Raw genomic sequence first — 15,063 nt, 5'->3', positions numbered from 1 at the left:
GAAAAGTTTTTATCGAGGATGTAAGGCATGGGTACGAGTAGGAAGAAAGAAAAGTGACTGGTTTTCAGAAAATGTCGGTTAGCGGCAGGGGTGCGTGATATCTCCATGGTTGTTTAATTTGTTTATGGATGGGGTTGTTAGGGAGGTGAATGCAAGAGTTTTCGAGAGACGAGTAAGTATGCAGTCTGTTGTGGATGAAAGAGTTTGGGAAGTGAGTCAGTCGTTGTTCGTTGATGATACAGCGCTGATGGTTCATTCGGGTGAGAAACTGCAGAAGCTGGTGATTGACTTTGGCAAAGAGTGTGAAAGAAGAAACCTGAGAGTAAATGTGAATAAGAGCAAGGTTATTAGGTACATTAGGGTTCAGAGACAAGTCAATTGGGAAGTAAGTTTGAATGGAAAACTGGAGGAAGTGAAGTGATTTAAATATCTGGGAGTGGATTTGGCAAAGGATGGAACCACGGAAGCTGAAGTGGGTATGTTTGAAGGAATAGTGGTTCCAACAATGTTATATGGTTGCGAGGCGTAGGCTATGAATAGAGTTGTGCGGAAGAGGGTGGATGTATTGGAAATGAGATGTTTGAGGACAATATGTGGTGTGAGGTGGTTTGATCGAGTAAGTAATGAAAGGGTAAGAGAGATGTGTGGTAATGAAAAAAGTGTGGTTGAGAGAGCAGAGAAGGGTGTTTTGAAATGGTTTGGTCACATGGAGTGAATGAGTGAGGAAAGATTGACAAAGAGGATATATGCATCAGAGGTGGAGGGAACGAGGAGACGTGGGAGACCAAATTGGAGGTGGAAAGGTGGAGTGAAAAAGATTTTGAGCGATCGGGCCTGAACATGCAGGAGGTTCAAAGGTGTGCAAGGAATGGAGTGAATTGGAACGATGTAGCATACATGGTTCGACGTGCTGTCAATGGAGTGCACCAGGGCATGTGAAGCGTTTGGGATAAACAATGAAAAGTTTTGTTGGGCCTGGATGTGAAAAGGGAGCTGGGGTTTTGGTGTATTATGAATGACAGCTAGAGACTGAGCGTGAACGAATGTGGCCTTTGTTGCCTTTTCCTAGCGCTAGCTCGTGCATAAGCGAGGGAACATATATATATATATATATATATATATATATATATATATATATATATATATATATTTTTTTTTTTGCTTTGTCGCTGTCTCCCACGTTTGCGAGGTAGCGCAAGGAAACAGACGAAAGAAATGGCCCAACCCACCCCCATACACATATATATACATACGTCCACACACGCAAATATACATACCTACACAGCTTTCCATGGTTTACCCCAGACGCTTCACATGCCTTGATTCAATCCACTGACAGCACGTCAACCCCGGTATACCACATCGCTCCAATTCACTCTATTCCTTGCCCTCCTTTCACCCTCCTGCATGTTCAGGCCCCGAACACACAAAATCTTTTTCACTCCATCTTTCCACCTCCAATTTGGTCTCCCTCTTCTCCTCGTTCCCTCAACCTCTGACACATATATCCTCTTGGTCAATCTTTCCTCACTCATTCTCTCCATGTGCCCAAACCATTTCAAAACACCCTCTTCTGCTCTCTCAACCACGCTCTTTTTATTTCCACACATCTCTCTTACCCTTACGTTACTTACTCGATCAAACCACCTCACACCACACATTGTCCTCAAACATCTCATTTCCAGCACATCCATCCTCCTGCGCACAACTCTATCCATAGCCCACGCCTCGCAACCATACAACATTGTTGGAACCACTGTTCCTTCAAACATATTTTTAAACTATTCGCCATTTCCCGCGTTAGCGAGGTCGCGTTAAGAACAGAGGACTGGGCCTTTTTTGGAATATCCTCACCTAGCCCCTCTGTTCCTTCTTTTGGAAAATTAAAATAAAACGAGAGGGGAGGATTTCCAGCCCCCCGCTCCCTCGCCTTTTAGTCGCCTTCTACGACACGCAGGGAATACGTGGGAAGTATTCTTAATCCACTATCCCCAGGGATAATATATACATATATATATATATATATATATATATATATATATATATATATATATATATATATATATATATATATATATATATATATATATATATATATATATATATATATATCACTGTGGATAGGGGAGAAAGAATACTTCACGCGCATTCCTCACGTGTCGTAAAAGGCGACTAAAGGGGACGGGAGCGGGGGCCCAGAAACACTCCCCTCCTTGTATTTTAACTTTCTAAAAGGGGAAACAGAAGAAGGAGTCACGCGAGGAGTGCTCATCCTCCTCGAAGGCTCAGATTGGGGTGTCTAAATGTGTGTGGATGTAACCAAGATGAGAAAAAAAAGAGAGATAGGAAGTATGTTTGAGGAAAGGAACCTGGATGTTTTGGCTCTGAGTGAAACGAAGCTCAAGGGTAAAGGGGAAGAGTGGTTCGGGAATATCTTGGGAGTAAAGTCAGAGGTTAGTGAGAGGACAAGAGCAAGGGAAGAAGTAGCACTACTCCTTAATCAGGAGTTGTGGGAGTATGTGTTAGAGTGTAAGAAAGTAAATTCTAGATTGATATGGGTAAAACTGAAAGTTGATGGAGAGAAATGGGTGATTATTGGTGCATATGCACCAAGGCATGCGAAGAAAGATCATGAGAGGTAAGTGTTTTGGGAGCAGCTGAATGAGTGTGTTAGTGGTTTTGACGCACAACGCCGGGTTATAGTGATGGATGATTTGAATGCAAAGGTGAGTAATGCGGCAGTTGAGGCAATAATTGGTATACATGGGGTGTTCAGTGTTGTAAATGGAAATGGTGAAGAGCTTGTAGATTTATGTGCTGAAAAAGGACTGGTGATTGGGAATACCTGGTTTAAAAAGCGATATATACATAAGTATACGTATGTAAGTGTGAGAGATGGCCAGAGAGCGTTATTGGATTATGTGTTAATTGATAGACGCACAAAAGAGAGACTTTTGGATGCTAATGTGCTGAGAGGTGCAACTGGAGGGATGTCTGATCATTATCTTGTGGAGGCGAAGGTGAAGATTTGTGGGGGTTTTCAGAAAAGAAGAGAGAATGTTAGGGTGAAGAGAGTGGTGAGAGTAAGTGAGCTTGGGAAGGAGACTTGTGTGAGGAAGTACCAGGAGAAACTGAGTTCACAATGGAAAAACGTGAGAACAAAGGAGGTAAGGAGGTAACAATGGAAGTAAGGGGAGTGGGGGAGGAATGGGATGTATTTAGGGAAGCAGTGATGGCTTCCGCAAAAGATGCTTGTGGCATGAGAAGCGTGGGAGGTGGGTTGATTAGAAAAGGTAGTGAGTGGTGGGATGAAGAAGTAAGAGTATTAGTTAAAGAGAAGAGAGAGGCATTTGGACGACTTTTGCAGGGAAAAAATGCAAATGAGTGGGAGAGGTATAAAAGAAAGAGGCAGAAGGTCAAGAGAAAGGTGCAAGAGGTGAAAAAGAGGGCAAATGAGAGTCGGGGTGAGAGAGTATCATTAAATTTTAGGGAGAATAAAAAGATGTTTTGGAAGGAGGTAAATAAAGTGCGTAAGACAAGGGAACAAATGGGAACTTCAGTGAAGGGGGCTAATGGGGAGGTGATAACAAGTAGTGGTGATGTGAGAAGATGGAGTGAGTATTTTGAAGGTTTGTTGAATGTGTTTGATGATAGAGTGGCAGATATCGGGTGTTTTGGTCGAGGTGGTGTGCAAAGTGAGAGGGTTAGGGAAAATTATTTAGTTAATAGAGAAGAGGTAGTAAAAGCTTTACGGAAGATGAAAGCCGGCAAGGCAGCAGGTTTGGATGGTATTGCAGTGGAATTTATTAAAAAAGGGGGTGACTGTATTGTTGACTGGTTGGTACGGTTATTTAATGTATGTATGATTCATGGTGAGGTGTCTGAGGATTGGCGGAATGCTTGCATAGTGTCATTGTACAAAGGCAAAGGGGATAAGAGTGAGTGCTCAAATTACAGAGGTATAAGCCTGTTGAGTATTCCTGGTAAATCATATGGGAGGGTATTGACTGAGAGGGTGAAGGCATGTACAGAGCATCAGATTGGGGAAGAGCAGTGTGGTTTCAGAAGTGGTAGAGGATGTGTGGATCAGGTGTTTCCTTTGAAGAATGTATGTGAGAAATACTTAGAAAAACAAATGGATTTGTATGTAGCATTTATGGATCTGGAGAAGGCATATGATAGAGTTGATAGAGATGCTCTGTGGAAGGTTCTAAGAATATATGGTGTGGGATGCATGTTGTTAGAAACAGTGAAAAGTTTTTATCGAGGATGTAAGGTATGTGTACGTGTAGGAAGAGAGGAAAGTGATTGGTTCTCAGTGAATGTAGGTTTGCGGCAGGGGTGTGTGATGTCTCTATGGTTGTTTAATTTGTTTAATGATGGGGCTGTTAGGGAGGTGAATACAAGAGTTTTGGAAAGAGGGGCAAGTATGCAGTCTGTTGTGGATGAGAGAGCTTGGGAAGTGAGTCAGTTGTTGTTCACTGATGATACAGCGCTGTTGGCTGATTCATGTAAGAAACTGCAGAAGCTGGTGACTGAGTTTGGTAAAGTGTGTGAAAGAAGAAAGTTGAGAGTAAATGTGAATAAGAGCAAGGTTATTACGTGCAGTAGGGTTGAGGGTCAAGTCAATTGGGAGGTAAGTTTGAATGGAGAAAAACTGGAGGAAGTAAAGTGTTTTAGATATATGGGAGTGGATCTGGCAGCGGATGGAACCATGGAAGCGGAAGGGAAACATGGGGTGGGGGAGGGGGCGAAAATTTTGGAAGCATTGAAGAATGTTTGGAAGTCGAGAACATTATCTCGGAAAGCAAAAATGGGTATGTTTGAAGGAATAGTGGTTCCAACAATGTTGTATGGTTTCGAGGCGTGGGCTATGTATAGAGTTGTGCGCAGGAGCGTGGATTTGCTGGAAATGAGATGTTTGAGGACAATATGTGGTGTGAGGTCGAGTAAGTAATGTAAGGGTAAGAGAGATGTGTTGAAATAAAAAGAGTGTGGGTGAGAGAGCAGAAGAGGGTATTTTGAAATGGTTTGGTCACATGGAGAGAATGAGTGAGGAAAGATTGACCAAGAGAATATATGTGTCAGAGGTGGAGGGAACGAGGGGAAGTGGGAGACCAAATTGGAAGTGGAAAGCTAGAGTGAAAAAGATTTTGAGTGATCGGGGCCTGAACATGCAGGAGGGTGAAAGGCGTGCAAGGAATACAGTGAATTGGAACGATGTGGTATACCGGTGTCGACGTGCTGTCAATGGTTTGAACCAGGGCATATGAAGCGTCTGGGGTAAACCATGGAAAGTTGTGTGGGGCCTGGATATGGAAAGGGAGCTGTGGTTTCGGTGCATTATTACATGACAGCTAGAGACTGAGTGTGAACGAATGGGGCCTCTGGTGTCTTTTCCTAGCGCTATCTCGCACACATGAGGGGGAAGGGGTAGTTATTCCATGTGTGGCGAGGTGGCGATGGGAACAAATAAAGGCAGACAGCATGAATTATGTATATGTGTATATATGTATATGTCTGTGTGTGTATATATATGTGTACATTGAGATGTATAGGTATGTATATTTGCGTATGTGGACCTGTATGTATATACATGTGTATGTGGGCGGGTTGGGCCATTCTTTAGTCTGTTTCCTTGCGCTACCTCGCTAACGCGGGAGACAGTGACAAAGTAAAATAAATATAATAAATATATATATGTATATATATATATATATATATATATATATATATATACATATATATATATATATATATATATATATATATATATATATATATATATATATATATATATATATATATATATATATATATGTATATATATATATATATATATATATATATATATATATATATATATATATATATATATATATATATATATATATATATATATATATATATATATATATATATATATATATATATATATATATATATATATATATATATATATATATATATATATATATATATATATATATATGTATATATATATATATATATATATATATATATATATATATATATATATATATATATATATATATATACATATATATATATATATATATATATATATATATATATATATATATATATATATATATATATATATATATATATATATATGTAAATTTATATATATATATATATATATGTATATATATATATATATATATATATATATATATATATATATATATATATATATATATATATATATATATATATATAAGATGTTCTGGAAGGAGGTAAATAAAGCGCGTAAGACAAGGGAGCAAATGGGAACTTCGGTGAAGGGCGCAAATGGGGAGGTGATAACAAGTAGTGGTGATGTGAGAAGGAGATGGAGTGAGTATTTTGAAGGTTTGTTGAATGTGTTTGATGATAGAGTGGCAGATATAGGGTGTTTTGGTCGAGGTGGTGTGCAAAGTGAGAGGGTTAGGGAAAATGATTTGGTAAACAGAGAAGAGGTAGTGAAAGCTTTGCGGAAGATGAAAGCCGGCAAGGCAGCAGGTTTGGATGGTATTGCAGTGGAATTTATTTAAAAAGGGGATGACTATATTGTTGACTGGTTGGTAAGGTTATTTAATGTATGTATGACTCATGGTGAGGTGCCTGAGGATTGGCGGAATGCTTGCATAGTGCCATTGTACAAAGGCAAAGGGGATAAGAGTGAGTGCTCAAATTACAGAGGTATAAGTTTGTTGAGTATTCCTGGTAAATTATATGGGAGGGTATTGATTGAGAGGGTGAAGGCATGTACAGAGCATCAGATTGGGGAAGAGCAGTGTGGTTTCAGAAGTGGTAGAGGATGTGTGGATCAGGTGTTTGCTTTGAAGAATGTATGTGAGAAATACTTAGAAAAGCAAATGGATTTGTATGTAGCATTTATGGACCTGGAGAAGGCATATGATAGAGTTGATAGAGATGCTCTGTGGAAGGTATTAAGAATATATGGTGTGGGCGGAAAGTTGTTAGAAGCAGTGAAAAGTTTTTATCGAGGATGTAAGGCATGTGTACGTGTAGGAAGAGAGGAAAGTGATTGGTTCTCAGTAAATGTAGGTTTGCGGCAGGGGTGTGTGATGTCTCCATGGTTGTTTAATTTGTTTATGGATGGGGTTGTTAGGGAGGTAAATGCAAGAGTTTTGGAAAGAGGGGCAAGTATGAAGTCTGTTGGGGATGAGAGAGCTTGGGAAGTGAGTCAGTTGTTGTTCGCTGATGATACAGCGCTGGTGGCTGATTCATGTGAGAAACTGCAGAAGCTGGTGACTGAGTTTGGTAAAGTGTGTGGAAGAAGAAAGTTAAGAGTAAATGTGAATAAGAGCAAGGTTATTAGGTACAGTAGGGTTGAGGGTCAAGTCAATTGGGAGGTGAGTTTGAATGGAGAAAAACTGGAGGAAGTGAAGTGTTTTAGATATCTGGGAGTGGATATGGCAGCGGATGGAACCATGGAAGCGGAAGTGGGTCATAGGGTGGGGGAGGGGGCGAAAATTCTGGGAGCCTTGAAGAATGTGTGGAAGTCGAGAACATTATCCCGGAAAGCAAAAATGGGTATGTTTGAAGGAATAGTGGTTCCAACAATGTTGTATGGTTGCGAGGCGTGGGCTATGGATAGAGTTGTGCGCAGGAGGATGGATGTGCTGGAAATGAGATGTTTGAGGACAATGTGTGGTGTGAGGTGGTTTGATCGAGTGAGTAACGTAAGGGTAAGAGAGATGTGTGGAAATAAAAAGAGCGTGGTTGAGAGAGCAGAAGAGGGTGTTTTAAAGTGGTTTGGGCACATGGAGAGGATGAGTGATGAAAGATTGACCAAGAGGATATATGTGTCGGAGGTGGAAGGAGCAAGGAGAAGAGGGAGACCAAATTGGAGGTGGAAAGATGGAGTGAAAAAGATTTTGTGTGATCGGGGCCTGAACATGCAGGAGGGTGAAAGGAGGGCAAGGAATAGAGTGAATTGGAGCGATGTGGTATACCGGGGTTGACGTGCTCTCAGTGGATTGAATCAAGGCATGTGAAGCGTCTGGGGTAAACCATGAAAAGCTGTGTAGGTATGTATATTTGCGTGTGTGGACGTATGTATATACATGTGTATGGGGGGGGGGTTGGGCCATTTCTTTCGTCTGTTTCCTTGCGCTACCTCGCAAACGCAGGAGACAGCGACAAAGTATAAAAGAAAAAAAAAAAAAATATATATATATATATATATATATATATATATATATATATATATATATATATATATATATATATATATATATATATATATATATTTATATATATATATATATATATATATATATATATATATATATATATATATATATATATATATATATATATATATATATATATATATATACATATGTATATATATATATATATATATATATATATATATATATATATATATATATATATATATATATATATATATATATATATATATATATATATATATATATATATATATATATATATATATATATATATATATATACATATGTATATATATATATATATATATATATATATATATATATATATATATATATATATATATATATATATATATATATATATATATATATATATATATATATATATATATATATATATATATATATATATATATATATATATATATATATATATATATATGTATATAGGGGAGAAAGAATTCTTCCCACGCATTTCTCACGTGTCGTAGAAGGCGACTAAAGGAGACGGAAGTGGGGGGCTACAAACCCTCCCCTCCTTGTACTTTAACTTTCTAAAAGGGGGAAAGGAGAAACAGAAGAAGGAGTCAAGCAGGGAGTGCTCATCCTCCTCGAAGGCTCAGATTGGGGTGTCTAAATTTGTGTGGATGTAACCAAGATGAAAAAAAAGGAGAGATAGGTAGTACGTTTGAGGAAAGGAACCTGGATGTCTTGCCTCTGAGTGAAACGAAGTTCAAGGGTAAAGGGGTAGAGTGGTTTGGGAATGTATTGGGAGTAAAGTCAAGGGTTAGTGAGAGGACAAGAGCAAGGGAAGGAGTAGCACTAATCCTTAAACACAAATGGTGGGAGTATGTGATACAGTGTAAGAAAGTAAACACGAGATTGATATTGGTAAAACTGAAAGGTGATGGAGAGAGATGGGTGATTATTGGTGCATATGTACCTGGAGATAAGAAGAAAGATCATGAGAGCCAAGTGTTTTGGGAGCAGATGAATGAGTGTGTTAGTGGTTTTGTTGCACGAGATCGGGTTACAGTGGTGGGTGATTTGAATGCAAAGATGAGTAATGTGGCAGTTGAGGCAATAATTGGTATACATGGGGTGTTCAGTGTTGTAAATGGAAATGCTGAAGAGCTTGTACATTTATGTGCTGAAAAAGGACTGGTGATTGAGAATAACTGGTTTAAAAAGAGAGAAATACATAAGTATACGTATGTAAATAGGAGAGATGGCCAGAGAGCGTTATTGGATTACGTGTTAATTGATAGGCCCGCGAAAGAGAGACTTTTGGATGTTAATGTGTTGATAGGTGCAACTGAACGGATGTCTGATCATTATCTTGTGGAGGTGAAGGTGAAGATTGGTAGATGTTATCAGAAAAGAAGAGAGAATGTTGGGGTGAAGAGAGTGGTGAGAGTAAATGAGCTTGGGAAGGAGACTTGTGTGAGGAAGTACCAGGAGAGACTGAGTACAGAAAGGAAAAAGATGAGAACAAAGGAGGTAAGGGGAGTGGGGGAGGAAAGGGATGCATTTAGGGAAGCATTGATGGCTTGCGCAAAAGATGTTTGTGGCATGAGAAGCGTGGGAGGTGGGCAAATAAGAAACGGTAGTGAGTGGTGGGATGAAGAAGTAAGATTATTAGTGAAAGAGAAGAGAGAGGCATTTGGACGATTTTTGCAGAGAAATAATGCAAATGACTGGGAGATGTATAAAAGAAAGAGGCAGGAGGTTAAGAGAAAGGTGCAAGAAGTGAAAAAGAGGGGAAATGAGAGTTGGGGTGAGAGAGTATCATTGAATTTTACGGAGAATAAAAAGATGTTTTGGAAGGAGGTAAATAAAATGCGTAAGACAAGGGAACAAATGGGAACTTCAATGAAGGGGTAGATGGGGGGGGGGATGATAACTAGTAGTGGTGATGTGAGAAGGAGATGGAGTGAGTATCTTGAGGGTTTGTTGAATGTGTTTGATGATAGAGTGGCAGATATAGGGTGTTTTGGTCGAGGTGGTGTGCAAAGTGAGATGGTTGGGGAGGGTGATTTGGTAAACAGAGAAGAGGTAGTAAAAGCTTTGCAGAAGATGAAAGCCGGCAAGGCAGCAGGTTTGGATGGTATTGCGGTAGAATTTACTATTAATTGGGGTGACTGTATTGTTCACTGGTTGGTAAGGTTATTTAATGTATGTATGATTCATGGTGAGGTGTCTGAGGATTGGCGTAATGCTTGCATAGTGCCATTGTACAAAGGCAAAGGGGATAAGAGTGAGTGCTCAAATTACAGAGGTATAAGTTTGTTGAGTATTCCTGGTAAATTATATGCAAGGGTATTGATTGAGTGGGTGAAGGAATGTACAGAGCATAAGACTGAGGAACAGCAGTGTAGTTTCAGAAGTGGTTGCGGATGTGTGGATCAGGTGTTTGCTTTGAAGAATGTATGTGAGAAATACTTAGAAAAACAAATGGATTTGTATGTAGCATTTATGGATCTGGAGAAGGCATATGATAGAGTTGATAGAGATGCTCTGTAGAAGGTATAAAGAATGTATGATGTGGGAGGCAAGTTGTTAGAAGCAGTGACAAGTTTTTATCGAGGATGCAAAGCATGTGTACGTGTACAAAGAGAGGAAAGTGATTGGTTCTCAGTGAATGTAGGTTTGCGGCAGGGGTGTGTGATGTCTCCATGGTTGTTTAATTTGTTTAATGATGGGGTTGTTAGGGAGGTGAATGCAAGAGTTTTGGAAAGAGGGGCAAGTGTGTAGTCTGTTGTGGATGAGAGAGCTTGGGAAGTGAGTCAGTTGTTGTTCGCTGATGATACAGCGCTGTTGGCTGATTCATGTGAGAAACTGCAGAAGCTGGTGACTTAATTTGGTAAAGTGTGTGAAAGAAGAATGTTGAGAGTAAATGTGAATAAGAGCAAGGCTATTAGGTACAGTAGGGTTGAGGGTCAAGTCAACTGGGAGGTAAATCTGAATGGAGAAAAACTGGAGGAAGGGAAGTGTTTTAGATATCTAGGAGTGGATTTGGCAGCGGATGGAACCATGGAAGCGGAAGTGAATCATAGGATGGGGGAGGGGGCGAAAATTCTGTTAGCCTTGAAGAATGTGTGTATGTCGAGAGCATTATCTCGGAAAGCAAAAATGGGTATGTTTGAAGGAATAGTGGTTCCAACAATGTTGTATGGTTGCGATGTGTGGGCTATGGAAAGAGTCGTGCGCAGGAGGGTGGATGTGCTGGAAATGAGATGTTTGAGGACAATGTGTGGTGTGAGGTGGTTTGATCGAGTAAGTAATGATAGGGTAAGAGAGATGTGTGGTAATAAAAAGAGTGTGGTTGAGAGAGCCGAAGAGGGTGTTTTGAAATGGTTTGGTCACATGGAGAGAATGAGTGAGGAAAGACTGTCCAAGAGGATATATGTGTCAGAGGTGGAGGGAACGAGGAGAAGTGGGAGACCAAATTGGAGGTGGAAAGATGGAATGAAAGAGATTTTGAGTGATCGGGGCCTGAACATGTAGGGGGGGTGAAAGGCGTGCAAGGAATAGAGTGAATTGGAACGATGTGGTATACCGGGGTCGACGTGCTGTCAGTGGATTGAACCAGGGCATGTGAAGCGTCTGGCGTAAACCATGGAAAGTTCTGTGGGGCCTGGATGTGGAAAGGGAGCTGTAGTTTCGGTGCATTATTACATGACAGCTAGAGACTGTGTGAACGAATGGGGCCTTTGTTGTCTTTTCCTGGCGCTACCTCGCACACCTGAGGGGGAAGGGGGATGTTATTCCATGTGTGGCGAGGTGGCGACGGGAATGAATAAAGGCAGATAGTATGAATTATGTACATGTGTATATATGTATATGTCTGTGTGTGTATATATGTATACATTGGGATGTATAGGTATGTATATTTGCATGTGTGGACGTGTATGCATATGCATGTGTATGTGGGTTAGTTGGGCCATCTTTTGTCTGTTTCCTTGCGCTACCTCGCTAACGCGAGAGACAGCGACAAAGCAAAGCAAAATGAATATATATATATATATATATATATATATATATATATATATATATATATATATATATATATATATATATATATGAATATATATATATATATATATATATATATATATATATATATATATATATATAAATATGTATATATATATATATATATATATATATATATATATATATATATATATATATATATATATATATATATATATATATATATATATATATATATATATATATATATATATATATATATATATATATATATATATACATATATTTTTTTTTTTTTTTTTTTATACTTTGTCGCTGTCTCCCGCGTTTGCGAGGTAGCGCAAGGAAACAGACGAAAGAAATGGCCCAACCCCCCCCCATACACATGCACATACACACGTCCACACACGCAAATATACATACCTACACAGCTTTCCATGGTTTACCCCAGACGCTTCACATGCCTTGATTCAATCCACTGACAGCACGTCAACCCCTGTATACCACATCGCTCCAATTCACTCTATTCCTTGCCCTCCTTTCACCCTCCTGCATGTTCAGGCCCCGATCACACAAAATCTTTTTCACTCCATCTTTCCACCTCCAATTTGGTCTCCCTCTTCTCCTCGTTCCCTCCACCTCCGACACATATATCCTCTTGGTCAATCTTTCCTCACTCATTCTCTCCATGTGCCCAAACCATTTCAAAACACCCTCTTCTGCTCTCTCAACCACGCTCTTTTTATTTCCACACATCTCTCTTACCCTTACGTTACTTACTCGATCAAACCACCTCACACCACACATTGTCCTCAAACATCTCATTTCCAGCACATCCATCCTCCTGCGCACAACTCTATCCATAGCCCACGCCTCGCAACCATACAACATTGTTGGAACCACTATTCCTTCAAACATACCCATTTTTGCTTTCCGAGATAATGTTCTCGACTTCCACACATTTTTCAAGGCTCCCAAAATTTTCGCCCCCTCCCCCACCCTATGATCCACTTCCGCTTCCATGGTTCCATCCGCTGCCAGATCCACTCCCAGATATCTAAAACACTTCACTTCCTCCAGTTTTTCTCCATTCAAACTCACCTCCCAATTGACTTGACCCTCAACCCTACTGTACCTAATAACCTTGCTCTTATTCACATTTACTCTTAACTTTCTTCTTCCACACACTTTACCAAACTCAGTCACCAGCTTCTGCAGTTTCTCACATGAATCAGCCACCAGCGCTGTATCATCAGCGAACAACAACTGACTCACTTCCCAAGCTCTCTCATCCCCAACAGACTTCATACTTGCCCCTCTTTCCAGGACTCTTGCATTTACCTCCCTAACAACCCCATCCATAAACAAATTAAACAACCATGGAGACATCACACACCCCTGCCGCAAACCTACATTCACTGAGAACCAATCACTTTCCTCTCTTCCTACACGTACACATGCCTTACATCCTCGATAAAAACTTTTCACTGCTTCTAACAACTTGCCTCCCACACCATATATTCTTAATACCTTCCACAGAGCATCTCTATCAACTCTATCATATGCCTTCTCCAGATCCATAAATGCTACATACAAATCCATTTGTTTTTCTAAGTATTTCTCACATACATTCTTCAAAGCAAACACCTGATCCACACATCCTCTACCACTTCTGAAACCGCACTGCTCTTCCCCAATCTGATGCTCTGTACATGCCTTCACCCTCTCAATCAATACCCTCCCATATAATTTACCAGGAATACTCAACAAACTTATACCTCTGTAATTTGAGCACTCACTCTTATCCCCTTTGCCTTTGTACAATGGCACTATGCACGCATTCCGCCAATCCTCAGGCACCTCACCATGAGTCATACATACATTAAATAACCTTATCAACCAGTCAACAATACAGTCACCCCCTTTTTTAATAAATTCCACTGCAATACCATCCAAACCTGCTGCCTTGCCGGCTTTCATCTTCCGCAAAGCTTTTACTACCTATATATATATATATATACTGTCTGCCTTTATTTGTTCCCATCGCTACCCCGCCACACATGGAATAAAAACCCCCTCCCCCCTCATGTGTGCGAGGTAGCGCTAGAAAAAGACACCAAAGGCCCCATTCGTTCACACTCAGCCTCTAGCTGTCATGTAATAATTCACCGAAACCACAGCTCCCTTTCCACATCCAGGCCCCACACAACTTTCCTTGGTTTACCCCAGACGCCTCACATGCCCTGGTTCAATCCATTGACAGCACGTCGACTCCGGTATACCACATCATTCCAATTCACTCTATTCCTTAAACGCCTTTCACCCTCCTGCATGTTCAGGCCCCGATCACTCAAAATCTTTTTCATTCCATCTTTCCATCTAAAATTTGGTCTCCCACTTCTCCTCGTTCCCTCCACCTCCGACACATATGTCCTCTTAGTCAATCTTTACTCACTCATTCTCTCCATGTGACCAAACCATTTCAAAACACCCTCTTCTGCTCTCTCAACCACACTCTTTTTATTTCCACACATCTCTCTTACCCTTACATTATTTACTCGATCAAACCACCTCACACCACATATTGTCCTCAAACATCTCATTTCCAGCACATCCACCCTCCTGCGCACAACTCTATCCATAGCCCACGCCTCGCAACCATACAACATTGTTGGAACCACTTTTCCTTCAAATATACCCATTTTTCCTTTCCGAGATAATGTTCTCGACTTCCAAACATTCTTCAATCTTCCCAGAATTTTTGCCTCCTCCCCCACCCTATGATTCATTTCTGCTTCCATGGTTCCATCCGCTGCCAGATCCACTCCCAGATATCTAA

This window comes from Panulirus ornatus, chromosome 5 (genome assembly GCF_036320965.1).
Source record: "Panulirus ornatus isolate Po-2019 chromosome 5, ASM3632096v1, whole genome shotgun sequence".
Classification (NCBI taxonomy): Eukaryota; Metazoa; Arthropoda; class Malacostraca; order Decapoda; family Palinuridae; genus Panulirus; species Panulirus ornatus.
The sequence above is the reverse complement of the archived record's forward strand: the minus strand, read 5'-3'. Positions refer to the sequence as shown.